We start from the raw sequence: 13227 nt of genomic DNA on the forward strand, positions 1-13227 counted from the left end.
TATATGACTAGTATTTTGTGTACCGTTATGTCTGTGCTCTCATCTACTATCAGGGTATGCCAAGGTGCATTTTTTATTTCATTTGCATTCTGCACTTCATCTCATTGATTGAGTTCACAAATTCAAATGCATAGTTTTTGCTTCGCCAGCTTTCTGGTATACTAACATACTTTGCCATGTGATCATGGATTTGTTGAACTGACAGCATTGATGCATTCATTTTGATGGTCATTTGATGATATTGTCAATGAGAACTTGCTCTGGGTTAGATTTTGTTTTGTGCAACAGCTCGCTCCTTTTCCCCAGGTCGTTTGCGCTCTCCCGCAATAATGTACCGATTCCCTGTCCCATCTTGAGTCTTCGTACAAGTCCAACAGCTTTCAAATGAGTTTTCTGCTGAATATGACGTTTGAGGTAGTCCAACTTCCATTCAGTCCACATTTTTCCATCCGAAAACTCGCTTGTTACTTTGGCTTCGCTGCATGTTTTGAAGAGCAGACCTGTCTCACTCGAAAAAGAAAATCCCCCCCCATTTCACCACTTGTTCTTCCGTTTCCACATTCTTACTCATTGTTAGCAAGCTAACCTGCACAGTGCCACCGCGTGTATGGGCAGGGCACATACACAAGCACTATCAGTGCTATGATTCGCTGCGTAGTGTTAGTAAACCGTATCGTATCATTGGCTGGACACCTGTCACTCACTGAGGTGCGCTGCAGAGATGTTCTTGTGCGCGGAGTATGTTCGAGCGGTGCACGACTGTACAGGCGCGCAGCTTAGAGGGAACATTGCATGTAACTATTGTCTTTGTTATTGTGACCTCCTCCATGCACCACTGAATGTAACCAGTCACAGTAGCAGCATACTCCTCCACATATGTGTGTTGATTGTCTGTTGCAGCCTCTCTAAACATCTCCCATTCAGTGCATTCAAAACAGTCCTGCAGTCATAGCTCCCTCTTCCACACTCTCACCTTCTTCACAGCAGGTTTTCTCTGGTGAGCAGGGGCTGGTATGCTGGAATTAGCATAAAAGAGGGACGGCCTGAGGAGCCGAGGTGTTGGCGAGGGGCTGCTCTGAAGGCCTTTTTAATGTTGGTGTAGACCAAGTCCAGTGTGTTTTTTCCTCTGGTAGCAAAATCCACATGCTGATGGAATTTAGAAAGCACAGTCTTCATATTGGCCTTGTTAAAATCCCCAGCAACAATGAAACAAACAAACCACACAGCCTTCCGTATGTGTGGTTTGCATGTCATTGATCGCACTTCAGAGCGTACTTAGCACTAGCTTGGTGTTAGCTCTGGGTGGAATGTACACAGCAACAACGATGACAGATGTAAGTTCCCGGGGCAGAAAAAGGGTCTGCATCTCACAATCATAAACCACCCCCTTGGGTTTTACCTGAGTGTGGCTTCTTTCGGCTCTGAATGTTGTTAAGCCGTCCAGGCTAATGGCAGCTTCAGAGTCATATGAGTTTAGCCACGTTTCGGTTAATAAATAAATGCAGTTGTTCGTTTCTCTTTTGGTGGTTAAATCTGGCTTCAGGTGATCCGATTGGCCTTCCAGGGAGTGTAATTTGGCGAGCAGTATGGAGGGAAGTGAACTGAAAGTCCACTGCGGCAACTGTGCTTTTGTTTCCTTTTGCACCACCTCCGATGTCTCCATTTGCGGGCTGTGCTGATGGGAGACTCTGTTTTTTGCTTTGTTTTGCACTGCTTTTTAGGTTGCCGGGTCACGATGACGTAACAAACTGAGGCTTTGTAGTTCATCCATGTCTGTGTCTCTAACTTCACGTTGTTGAACAGCCTATTTCCTCTAAGACTGAGCATTACCTGGCAGTCATGTATTGTTTTCTTGCTGTTTCGCTGAACCAATGCTTTTAAAAACCCTAATGTAGATTGAGAAATTTGTGATATATTAGCTGTGTTACCGGGAGCCGAAGCAGCCACTAACGTACAGGGCGTCACCATCTTAAATAGACTGGACTGGTCCTGCAACACAGACCATGTGTATAAGAAACAGTGTCAACAGGTGTCAACAGGTTGGACAGGTCGATCATCTATTCTCTATTATGTAATATTGTGCTATACTATAATTATCTTAATGAGGATATGTTTGAATACTGTATGTTTATGGATATCTGTACAAATATTATCACTTGTATATTTGTCAATATTTTTGAAACAAACTAGGACGAAGTTAAAAAGTTTTTTTTTCTTTCTCCAAAAGTCAAAATCTGAGGTCAGTTTTCTGGTAGCAATCTTAGGATAGATTCTGTGGCCAGAAAGCTGAATTAGCAAAAACTTTTTCCAAAGTAAGGGAAAATTCTGGCTTCTTGGTTTTACAAAGCAGTTTCAGCTAATCACTGAGTCCAAATACAGGCACAACAGAGTGCCTTGTGATGACTAACACCAAACGCATTGTGGGCGGACCTTGCTTAGCATTGAGTGAACATTCACCAGAGAATAGCAACAACGAAAGATTGTTGATGTATGTTAAGAGAAATATATATGGAGCATAATAAAAAACACTTCAACTTCTCTTTATCAACAGCAGGATGTCTTGTTTCTCCTGTTCTTACTAATCACTATGCCAACAAAGAGCAAGGTTTCTGTGATGAGGTAACCAGCTGCCCTTTGAGCACCCAGACTACTAAAGCTTGTTTTTGAGTGCTTTATAAAAAATACTAGTTTCCACATGACAACACAAAAATTCCCTTAAGGTAAATGAACTCCATAAAAAGAAGGTAAATGTCTGGATCTTAATCAATATAAGACATCGTTGGGGTTTTGTGTAGTGGCGGAAGATGTGATGAATATCGTACGGCCTCTGGGAAACTGGTCTGTTGTCTCTGATCTCCTTCTGATCTCTCAGGCCCTCAAGGCATTAGAATGAGATCCAGGAGTCTAGAGTTTACACCAGGTCACAGAATGGAGGCTTGTATCTGTTTACATCATCACCCCATGGAGTTTGTGTTTCCATCTCTCCGGGAGGAACTTGTGATCAAACCAGGTGTTGATGCTGAGGATAGATTCGTTTTTAAGTCACACCAAAGTGCTCAGAGAAGACTGGTGGACGCCCAATTACAATATTTTTTAATTCAACACAAACAATCCAATAAAGTTAAATATTCCAAATGCTCAAAAATGGGCACAAAATGTGCTGAAACTACAAGAAAATACATTACATTTTTGAGTAATAGAATAAAAAAGTTGTAAAAGTTGGGTGTAAGATCTACCGGAGGATGTAGATTTTATCGAGTGCTCTCACTTTGTGATTTTAACAAGCAGTTGTGTAAAGGTACTTGTTTTTTACTTTTCATGCTTTCTGAAGCCAGAGTAAAACCCAAAAAATTAGCATGGGCCGTTTTTTCTCTAAAAGCAGTGGTCATTTTCCTTGCCTGATGGTTCTGGAGGTATCATTGTTGTGATGAGGGATTGATTATTGGTCTCTGAGTAGTTTGTGCAGAATAAGGAAAAATCAAATATAAAATTATAGTCATAATCCTACACTATTTTTTGTGGAGAGAAATTTCTTTTTACGGAATTGATAATTAAATTTAACATTTGTGGTTTTTTTTACGTCACTGTCAAGATTAGGTACTCACAGAGAATTCTAAAGAGACATGGATTTTTAATCATGGCTGAGACATATTAGAACTAGGACCAATATTTTAAGGTTCCTATGAATGTTTTACATTAGATAGAACTTTGAGGATTGTTTGGATTACATTTTCTGTGTTGTGAGAAGCACATCAAACAATGAAACTAGACTGTTCTTTTTTGCCTTCTTAAATGTGTTTTCCATTTTAGTTGTTCTAACTAATACTTCAACAGCATTGTTTAAAACCTTCATCTTCCCTGCCTGCGGTTTCCTTTTCGGTATTGCTAGAAAAAATGCGTCAATCTTCATTTTGGTGACCCATAATGATGCCAGCGTTTAAGATAACATCTGTATCTTAGAGAGAGAGTATCAAAGTCAACAGTTAAACAAAATCTTCCAAAAAAAACAAAACCCTAGATATTTAAATTAGGATTTTTTTGACATTGTGGCATATAGGCAGACAACAGTTTTGTCACCAGGTCTGTGTGTCACATGAGTAACGTTTGATAATATTACATTTTTTTTATTGATTTTCAATCTTTACTTTTAGCAAAAGTATTCACACGGGAATAACATATAATATATTTATATATATTTTTTTTTATAAAAGAAGGTTTTAGTGAACAAGAATATATATATATTTTTTTCAATTGATGTTATCCCAGCTAAGTGTGTGTAATGGTATGAGTAACGGGCAGAGACGCAAATGAGGAGATTTAGAAGTGTGAAAAGATGGAAAGAAACTCTATTGCCCAGCAAGGTTTAATTGACAGCATTTGTTTCCATGGTAACTGACCATCAGACCGTCTGTTGTAAGGACACAGCCCCTCTTTTTGCTCCTCTAATGTGATGAAAAAGTGATTTTAACTGAATTTGTTTTAATTAACCCATGCTCTTCATCCTCATCAAGTTAAGGACCTGCAAACGTATAATGAACACAGCGAATAATGTAAGACCTAATGTGGGAATATGATGTAGGATCATAGCTTCTAGAGCAAGGCTAGTCAACTTAAGTTCAGATCTTTCCCTACAAGTTATACTATATTGTGGACTATGATGCACGTTACGCGATAAGTATATTTCTTCCAGTGTAAAACTACGGAGCCTCGCACTGTGGCTTCGTAGCTTGCCAACGTCATGGTAGTAAAATATTTTGAAAGAATGTGCGTGTACCAAAAAAGAAACGGTTCTAGGTCAGTAAGCACAACCAGAAATAATACACATTTCCTCACATTATGGCAAAGGCTGCTTTTATAATTTGAATAGCTCAAGTTCCGATAATGCAACGTAACCCTCTTAGAAGTGACGTAAAGTTGACATTAAAACAGAAGATTTAACAAAAAATGGACGCAAAAATATATACACATAGCAGATTACCAAGGCATTTCCATTTACTTTTTGTGTCACGATGTCTGTGCCATCAACAAAAAGTATGACATAAGAAGAAACTAGCCGTTGCTATTTTAATACATAAGTGCAAAAATATATATTTCAATTCTACTTGCCTAACATTCAACAAGAATTTAATTGAAGACGGCAGCATTTGTTATCCCATTGTTATTCCACGCCCCCGCTGCTGAGGATCGCATCCGCATCCGGGGGTTCCACACCTGGGCTTTCCCGATAAGAAGTTCTGTCTCTATGGCGTGTACTGTTACCGCAAGACCGACGACAAGCCAGCAGGTGCTGTTGACATGACAAATAGTCCAGGGGATGGCGCAAGGGCAGAAGAGAACCATAGGAGCAACTCTCTGAATGCCAGTCTGTTTATCTAAATAAAAAAAAACCATGACACTAAGAAAGAGGTTCAATAGAATTAAGGGTGACATCTTTATTAAACAAAGTTTTACCTTTATTAGAATGATGATGTCTCCATTCGACAGCCATCTTAAAGAAAGAGCAACAAGTCATAGACTGAAAGATGAAAACATCAGTTTTATCACTATTCAACTCACTAAATGTCATCATTGGTGGATCAAATTTCCGCACAGAAGTATAAGCATTTGCCTCAGTACTCGAACAAGATTCTCTCAAAGCATAGTGAATCTTCTTGACTCTGAGGAGAAAATCCGTCAAAACCTGTAAATTCAGATTAGCACCAGGAGTAATTAGTTGGGTGCTTGTTCAGCAGCCCTCTACCACAGTGTAACATTGGACTGACATTTTCTTAATTCACTGAGACCCTGCAATACCATTGAAGAGTCAGAGGACTTCCTCTCCTAGCCTTTTCTTAAAGAACGGCATTCTGATAAAAATGATCAGTAGTAGCATGGGAAGAAACTCTTGGGTTAAACTGTCAGAAACCAAACTTAATATCTAGAGTCATGTTTATGTCACTGAAATCCATGGGAGTATATCATTGCCATCAGAATATTGAATGTGTAATTTTAGTAATCCTGAACATGACAGATTCCAAAACGATGGTGTTGTACCAACATTTTAATATTTAATTTAAAAGACTGCAATTTAAAGAGAATATTGATCTTGGATTTTTTTTAATTTATACATTTATTTTGTGTCAACTCAATCATTTCAAATAAAAACATGCAACATGCAACCTTTCAATAACGAAATATTTTACTCCAATTATTTAAACATAATTAAATACATAAAAAAAGAAAACATTCGCTAAAATAATCACTGTTTTAACATTTGAAAACTCAAGTTCAACCATTCAATATTCTGATTTACTGACATTAAATCAAAGGTGGTCACAAAAATGAAAAACGTTTTAATTACTTGAACACAGTGTACTGATGAAATCTGAGGATGTCATACAAACAAATCTTTGTAATTAGTCAATTTTCTGGTTGCTCATCCTGCAATGCATGTTCTTCCTCACATCTCTTCAAGCGTTTGCTCAACAGAGAAACTATTAAACACTGAACTCTGACAATGTGTGGGAGCTCTCTTTCTTACAGTGGTGTCTCTATAGCAACCATCATTCACATCACAAATAGATCAGTTGTGTGACATTACAATTTGATAAAACCAACATTGGATGAAACATAGCTTAAAATGTTTTCTGAACAACCAAGAGATGCTAATGCTACAAACTTTGTATATTTAGGTCTTATTTAAACAGTGATAACACACACTGTTTGACTACAGTACGTGTGACATCACTATTAACAATGCTGTGTAATCACACAAAGAATCATGGGATATATCCATTACCACAGTGGAGTCGAAACGTGAAACAAATGAATTTATACCGGGGAATAAAACAACAATAATATTTTTGATCTGCCCTTTTTGTAGTCATTGGCATCGTTGTCGTTTTATCAACACTTAACAGACAAACTGAAACTACTAACTTAAATTTAACTTTAACTCATTGAACTTAACTTTAACTCATTTTTAGCCTCACTTCATAAAAAAGAAGTTGAGGAGCTCTGGAGAATCAAATTTGAGCTATGTGTGATTCAGATGACACAACAGGAGAACCTAAAGCCAGATCACAGTTGGAGTGACAGGTAATTTTTCGGAAAAAAACATTAATGTGAAGTCAAACATTAGCATATCAAGTGAATAATGTGTTTTTCTGGCTCTTCAAAGAGAGGCTGAAGCTCCAAAATGACCTCAATGATCAAAGATGAAAACTCTCAACAGCCCCATTAGACTGCACGTCTGTGAGAATTTAAAGTCACAGCTACTAAATTAATCAGCAAAGTCCTGCTCAGCGCGGCACAGTATTAATAACTTATTAGGAATTATGTGTTGAACATTTCACCACTGAAGTCAAGTCCATGTTTTAACTGCAATAGCAACATAATATTAAGTTGACTTTGCTTGACTTTTAGCAGCTAACTCTGGAGCAACGTTGTCATTAAATATCTGCAGGAATCTCAGTGGATGAGCTGGAGAAGGAATCAAAATGTAAACAAGCAACCCTGTCACGCAGCAGATGATATTCACTGGGAGAAGTTTCTACGTTCTTCCAGTGGCGTGCAAAAGTAGAAACATTAAACAGGACAAAAGAGAAAAAGACGGCTGCTGCCGGAGTCTCGTCGTCCCCACCTTAAACCACGAGATAACAGCAATATCTTCAATTCATCATGTTCTTATTGCATTTTCTAGGGAGCACAAAATGAAATAAGGTGACCCCACGACAACACAATAAACACGCAGGAAGGGGGAGACGCTGCCGCTCATTTATCAGCGCGGGACAGAGGTCGTCGCCTCTGAGCGGGCCGAAGATAAAAGCTGAAAGAGAGGGCCTGTCTCCAGAGATGAGACACTATGATAGGACTAGACGGAATAAAGAAGAAAATTTGATTTTCACTTTCGCAGATGATATGGTTCTCTCTGTGTCACCATCCTCATGACACATTTTGTGATGAGTAATCAGCTGCTGTATTTTGGATCAACGGTAATCTTACTACCGTGCCCTTGTGTCTTTGGCCGTTTCTGCTTAATACCTCACAGTGATGGAGGAAGTTTGATCAACTACGAACTCATAAAAGCAATCTCTCTGAAGCACTAACCAGTAATGTGAGAAGAAATATTGATTAAAAAAAACAAACAATATTATTATTAGCCTTTATTACTATCCTATACTTTGTTTTTTGTTTTGTTTTTTATCAACAAAGACCTTGGATAACTTTTTTGGACGTAAACAAGTACTTGTGACCCGGCTCAGCGTAAAGACTCATACTTCTGCCAAGGAGGAAATCAACCCAATTTAATTAAAACACTGGGTAAATTGTATTCTTTTTTTTTTCAAGGAAGACAGGTATTATGGTTTTTGCTAGTTTTTTAGTAGAGCTGGGCACAGTAGCATTAGCAGCAGTGGGAAGCCTTCCATGATGAAACTCTTACTCTTTACTTTCAAAGTCATTTTACTAATAACTTTCTTGTAAGAGAGAGATAAAGGCAATTTTGCAGCCCAGTGTAAGGTTGGATGCTTTTATTAATCAAATGTTCAAAAATATCTTACGTTCTTGAACACATCATATCAATCCCATTGCCATTGAAAGAATCATTGATATGTGTCAAAGAGGTGCTTGTGTTTCTTCCAGTCTACCTCATCCACGCATTCATTATTTTAAAACTATAATAACATAAACGTATTCATTATTGTGTAATAATATAAATAAGTTCAATGCTTTCTTCGCATGATTGTTCTTCTTTCAAGTGAGAAAATTTGACTGAAATATGGTGTCTAGTAAGCAACAAGGCTGTAAAACTGACAGTAATGATTACTGTTTTTATGGTTTTTCACAAAGTATTTAGTTACAGCACTGTTTACTGCAAAAACGTAATGTACTATTGTTCATAAAACACTCCCATCGAATCCCTTATAGATAAGTTTTACTGTTGTTTGAATAATCTGTTTAACTGTTGACATCGACAATCTCTGTTCTACCTTATCTTATCTTCCTTGTTTAGCGCAGGAATTAAGGACTGCTGCAATAAGTTGAAAACATAGCTGCATTTTCATTTATTTGAAATTCAGGAAAGATTTTAACCCTATATAAGTACAATAAGCACCTACAACACAATATAATAGTTGTATATAAAGTGTTGTACTCAACGTATAACATTACGATGAAACATTCATTGAGGAAAAATTTGATCTTAAATCTTTCACAAGCAACCTTTTCCTGGGTGTTCCTTTAAAGCAGTGTTTCTCAAATAGGGGGGGGCACGGAGCGATGCCAGGGGGGGCGCGAGTGACCCTGGGGAACATGCTTTTTTTTTTACATGTCGTATAAGAATAAAGTGTAATTGCGCATCCACTAAGGTAGGTGGCAGTGGCGCTCTCGTTGTCAGTGTACGCAGGGAGTGGGTCTTTTTGCACCGAAGAAGAGCCCGTAGCACAGAGCAGAGCAGGAGTGTGTGGAGTAAACGAACAGTGGAAGTGCAGTGAATAGCATGGATAAGTATCTAACGGGGAGGAAAAGAGTAGCGGACAAAGACGGAGATACCGAGGCAAGTGTCCCGAAAGCCAAGACGATCAAGTATGACGAGGCGTATGTAGCGCTTGGCTTCACCGTTAATACGGTGGGAGAAGAGGAAAGACCGGTCTGTTTGCTGTGTCTGAAAACATTGGCAGCGGACAGCATGAAGCCATGTAAATTAAGGCGCCACCTTCATACTACACACCCCAATCACGCTGATAAGCCGCTTGAGTTTTTCCAGCGAAAACGTGCTGAGTATCATCAACAGTCGTCCTGTTTTTTGAGTGCTAAAGAAGCTGTGCTCTGCAAAACGTGCTAATTGTAGCCATTAAGTAAGTAAGTAAGTAAGTAATATTTATTTATATAGCGCTTTTCGAGACCTTGAGACCTTGAGATTAAGCTTCCTCACTTCCTCATTTTGATAAAAGAAACAAATCAGCACACATTGTCTTCATTTTCGGTTTTTAAGAGTTTAATATTTTATGCTCCTGAGTTGATGTTGCGGATCAATTACAATGTATAAGTATTCAGTATCATAGTGTTTTATATATTGCTGGTTCAAATAGTTTTATATATTGTGCTCCTGAGTTGATTTTTCTGAGCAATTTGAATGTATTATTTATTGATTATAGTCTTTATTTTTCAGTATCAGCTGGTTCAAATTGTTTTATATATTGTGCTCCTGAGTTAATGTTGCTGGTCAATTTCATTTAATTATTATTTATTGATAAGTTTTCTTTCAGTATCCAATGCTCAGAAAATGTTTGCACTAAATTTATGCTCTTTAAGTTTTTTCTACTGTGTTAATAAAGTAATTATTTGTTAAATTGATCCATATTTCTTTATTTAGTCTTCTTTAATGTTAATAAGAATATAATGTTATGCAGAGGTGCAATTTTATTGACAAATGATATTATTTCCGGTGGCAGCGTATATTTGTATATTTGGGGGGGGCGCGAAATTTTTACTTCTTCTTAGGGGGGGCCTAACAGCAAATAATTGAGAAGCACTGCTTTAAAGTAACTTCTGCGAGGGAACACTGCAAATGGCGCATCCCGTGATCATTCAGGGACAGACACACCCACAACAAATCTACAAAGTGGTGAAGCCTTACAACATGAACTGTGATATTTTTGAGAAGTACACACTGTATATCAAAATTACCATAATCTACTTTAATTTATAGACAACACTCCGGTGGGCCACATCTAATGACTTGAAGGGCTGCTCCCTGCAGAACTCAGGGTGGACTGGACTGGTCGGCACGTTCAGATAATTGAAACAGTTAACGATCAACTAGAGCTTGCTGAGGAGTCTCCAGCAGATGTTCTCGTACTTTCTCCCTTGCTTTTAGATTGGATCGAAGCAGAGTCGTGGGAAGTTAATGAAATAGTTAGATTTATTTGTGGGAAATTGAAGTGTGTGAAGACAACCGCAGAGAATGAGATGTGAGGTGGAGATGAGAGCAAGGTCTTTGGTTTGAGGGAAGATAAGAGGAAAAAAGGAAGGAATCGGTTGGAATTCAGAATGTTATTTTTTGGAAGCCTCCGCTGTATCTGGGCTAGCACCCCACAGTCTGAAACCTGCCTCCATGGGAGCCTTTGTAATTCTACAAGGGAGAGAAGGAATTAAGGAAGGCTGCACCGGCACAGTCCACATGCTGCATAACCTTATCTCGGCACAGTCACAAAACCCCAGACTGAAGCCACCTCTCCATGCCCTTGCCACTCTGCAGAGAAACTTAAAGATGGACGTGAGGTTTTTCAGAGAAACTGAAGCAACTCTCCAGAATCACCTCATGACTCACACTGCAGCACATGTGGTTTAATAAAGATGTTTTAATCCTAACAAGTATATTAGTGTCATCATTATATTAAATGGTTGTTTAACATTCAAATTTAAAAACTATTTTTTAAGAGTTCTTTAAAAAAAGATTTGATTCAATTATTATATTTAAAAGTTTAATTCATTTTTATTGAATACTTGAATGATGGATATATATTATAATCTAAATATATATACTCAAATAAAGTATCCACATTAAATGCACCAATAAAATCAAATATTCAAAATATAAGATGAAAAAGTATCTTCAAAAGTAACCAGCAGATCCACCTCTGATTATACAAAACAACTGATCGTGAAGGAGATGTAATGAGGCAAGAGTACAATTTCAGTGTCACCATGGTAACACGAAGGTTTGTTGTGAAGGGCGGGATGCTAAGTGAGCACTTACACTGTTGTTGTGTGGTAAACAAGTAGACCGGTTTGACCTCCACATGTCATGCAGATCCAGCAGCAGATGTACTGAAGTAACACTTGGATTCATGTGCTCATTTACTGATTGTAATTCAGCATTACATGCTTCATCACCACATTTTACTTCTTGTTTGCCCCTTTCTGTTACAGACACGTTACCTCAGCATCTTAATCAAAAACAGCTTCACTTATTACCATTGGACAAACTTCTAATTGGCGTGTAAAAACTTAGCGATCATCTGAAGTCGCGTCGGACTCTTAAACACAATCATAACATGGTAAGAGTGAAAAAAGAGACTTCTTTATTAATACTGCAATCGTCGCTTCTCGTACGACATTGTGCTGAGAAAGATGTGACACTAGGAGGGAGCCAAGCTTTGCCTCATTGGGGGATGAAAGTCTGCATTTTGTGGAGTAATGTAATTTGTAGTTTGAAAGACAAATTGAGTTTAAGGATGTTCAAAAGCAACTAGTCATGTCATTATTTTCTCTTGAACGAGGTCTCTCTTTAATAGAACAAGAAAAGAAAATATGCTTATACTAAATAAATCAATATCGCTTGTGTTTGTTTTATTTAGAAGATAAAGAAGGAAGGTAACTCTTACTGTGTTGTCTCAACTTGGATTAGTCTTTCTTGTTGTAAGTCTACAGCACCATTACTCTGCATCAATAGTTGTACGACCCAGGTTTAACCTGTGGTATCCCACTTTAAAATTGTATAAAGTAGTGGACCCCAACCACTGGGTCAGGGACCAGTATAAATCTGCGAGGCTTTTCATACCTGGCAGTACAATAACAGAATGTTACAAACACAAACACAAACAAACACATGTTATGTTGATTGTCTGAAAGCTGTTTTGGTTTGATAAAAGACATTATTTTCTCAAAGATCCTATTAGCATAATAGTTTTTTATCTGTAGGTTGGCGCGCCCCCCAGTTCCAAGAGTTTATGTACATTTATTTCACGGTGTTCTTCTGGGACCTCCAATGTGAGCATGTCTGTCTTTAGTCTGATTACTTTTCAGACTTTTGAACTAGTGATGAACTCAGAGATTTGAACAACAGAGGTGAATTCCAGTAAAGTTTTCTTAATTTTCTTCATGAAAGCTAAGATCTGCTTCAAGAACACTTAAGGTCAAACAACAAAAAGCATCTGAGTTCACTCCAAGTTCCTGCTCCCCGGCTTTCTTCTTCCCCTCCACTCAGACGTTGGCGAGAGACGACACAGAGAACGCCGGCTCTCCAACTGACGCTTTTCAACTACCTGTCTGCCAAAAGTATGTGCAGTATTAACAGGGTTGAGATTTACATGAATCTTTTTAGAAATTTGGATAAGCAGCTTGGTGCGTGTGGGTCTCGCCTGCAGCATCCAATGTTTATTTGTGAGATTAGACATTAATTCTGCGCAGAGAAGAAGAGCCGATCTTGGGGGGGAGGGGGCAAGGCTGTCAGGTCTACGATGA

This window comes from Callionymus lyra, chromosome 2, assembly GCF_982586985.1.
Source record: "Callionymus lyra chromosome 2, fCalLyr1.hap1.1, whole genome shotgun sequence".
Lineage (NCBI taxonomy): Eukaryota > Metazoa > Chordata > Actinopteri > Syngnathiformes > Callionymidae > Callionymus > Callionymus lyra.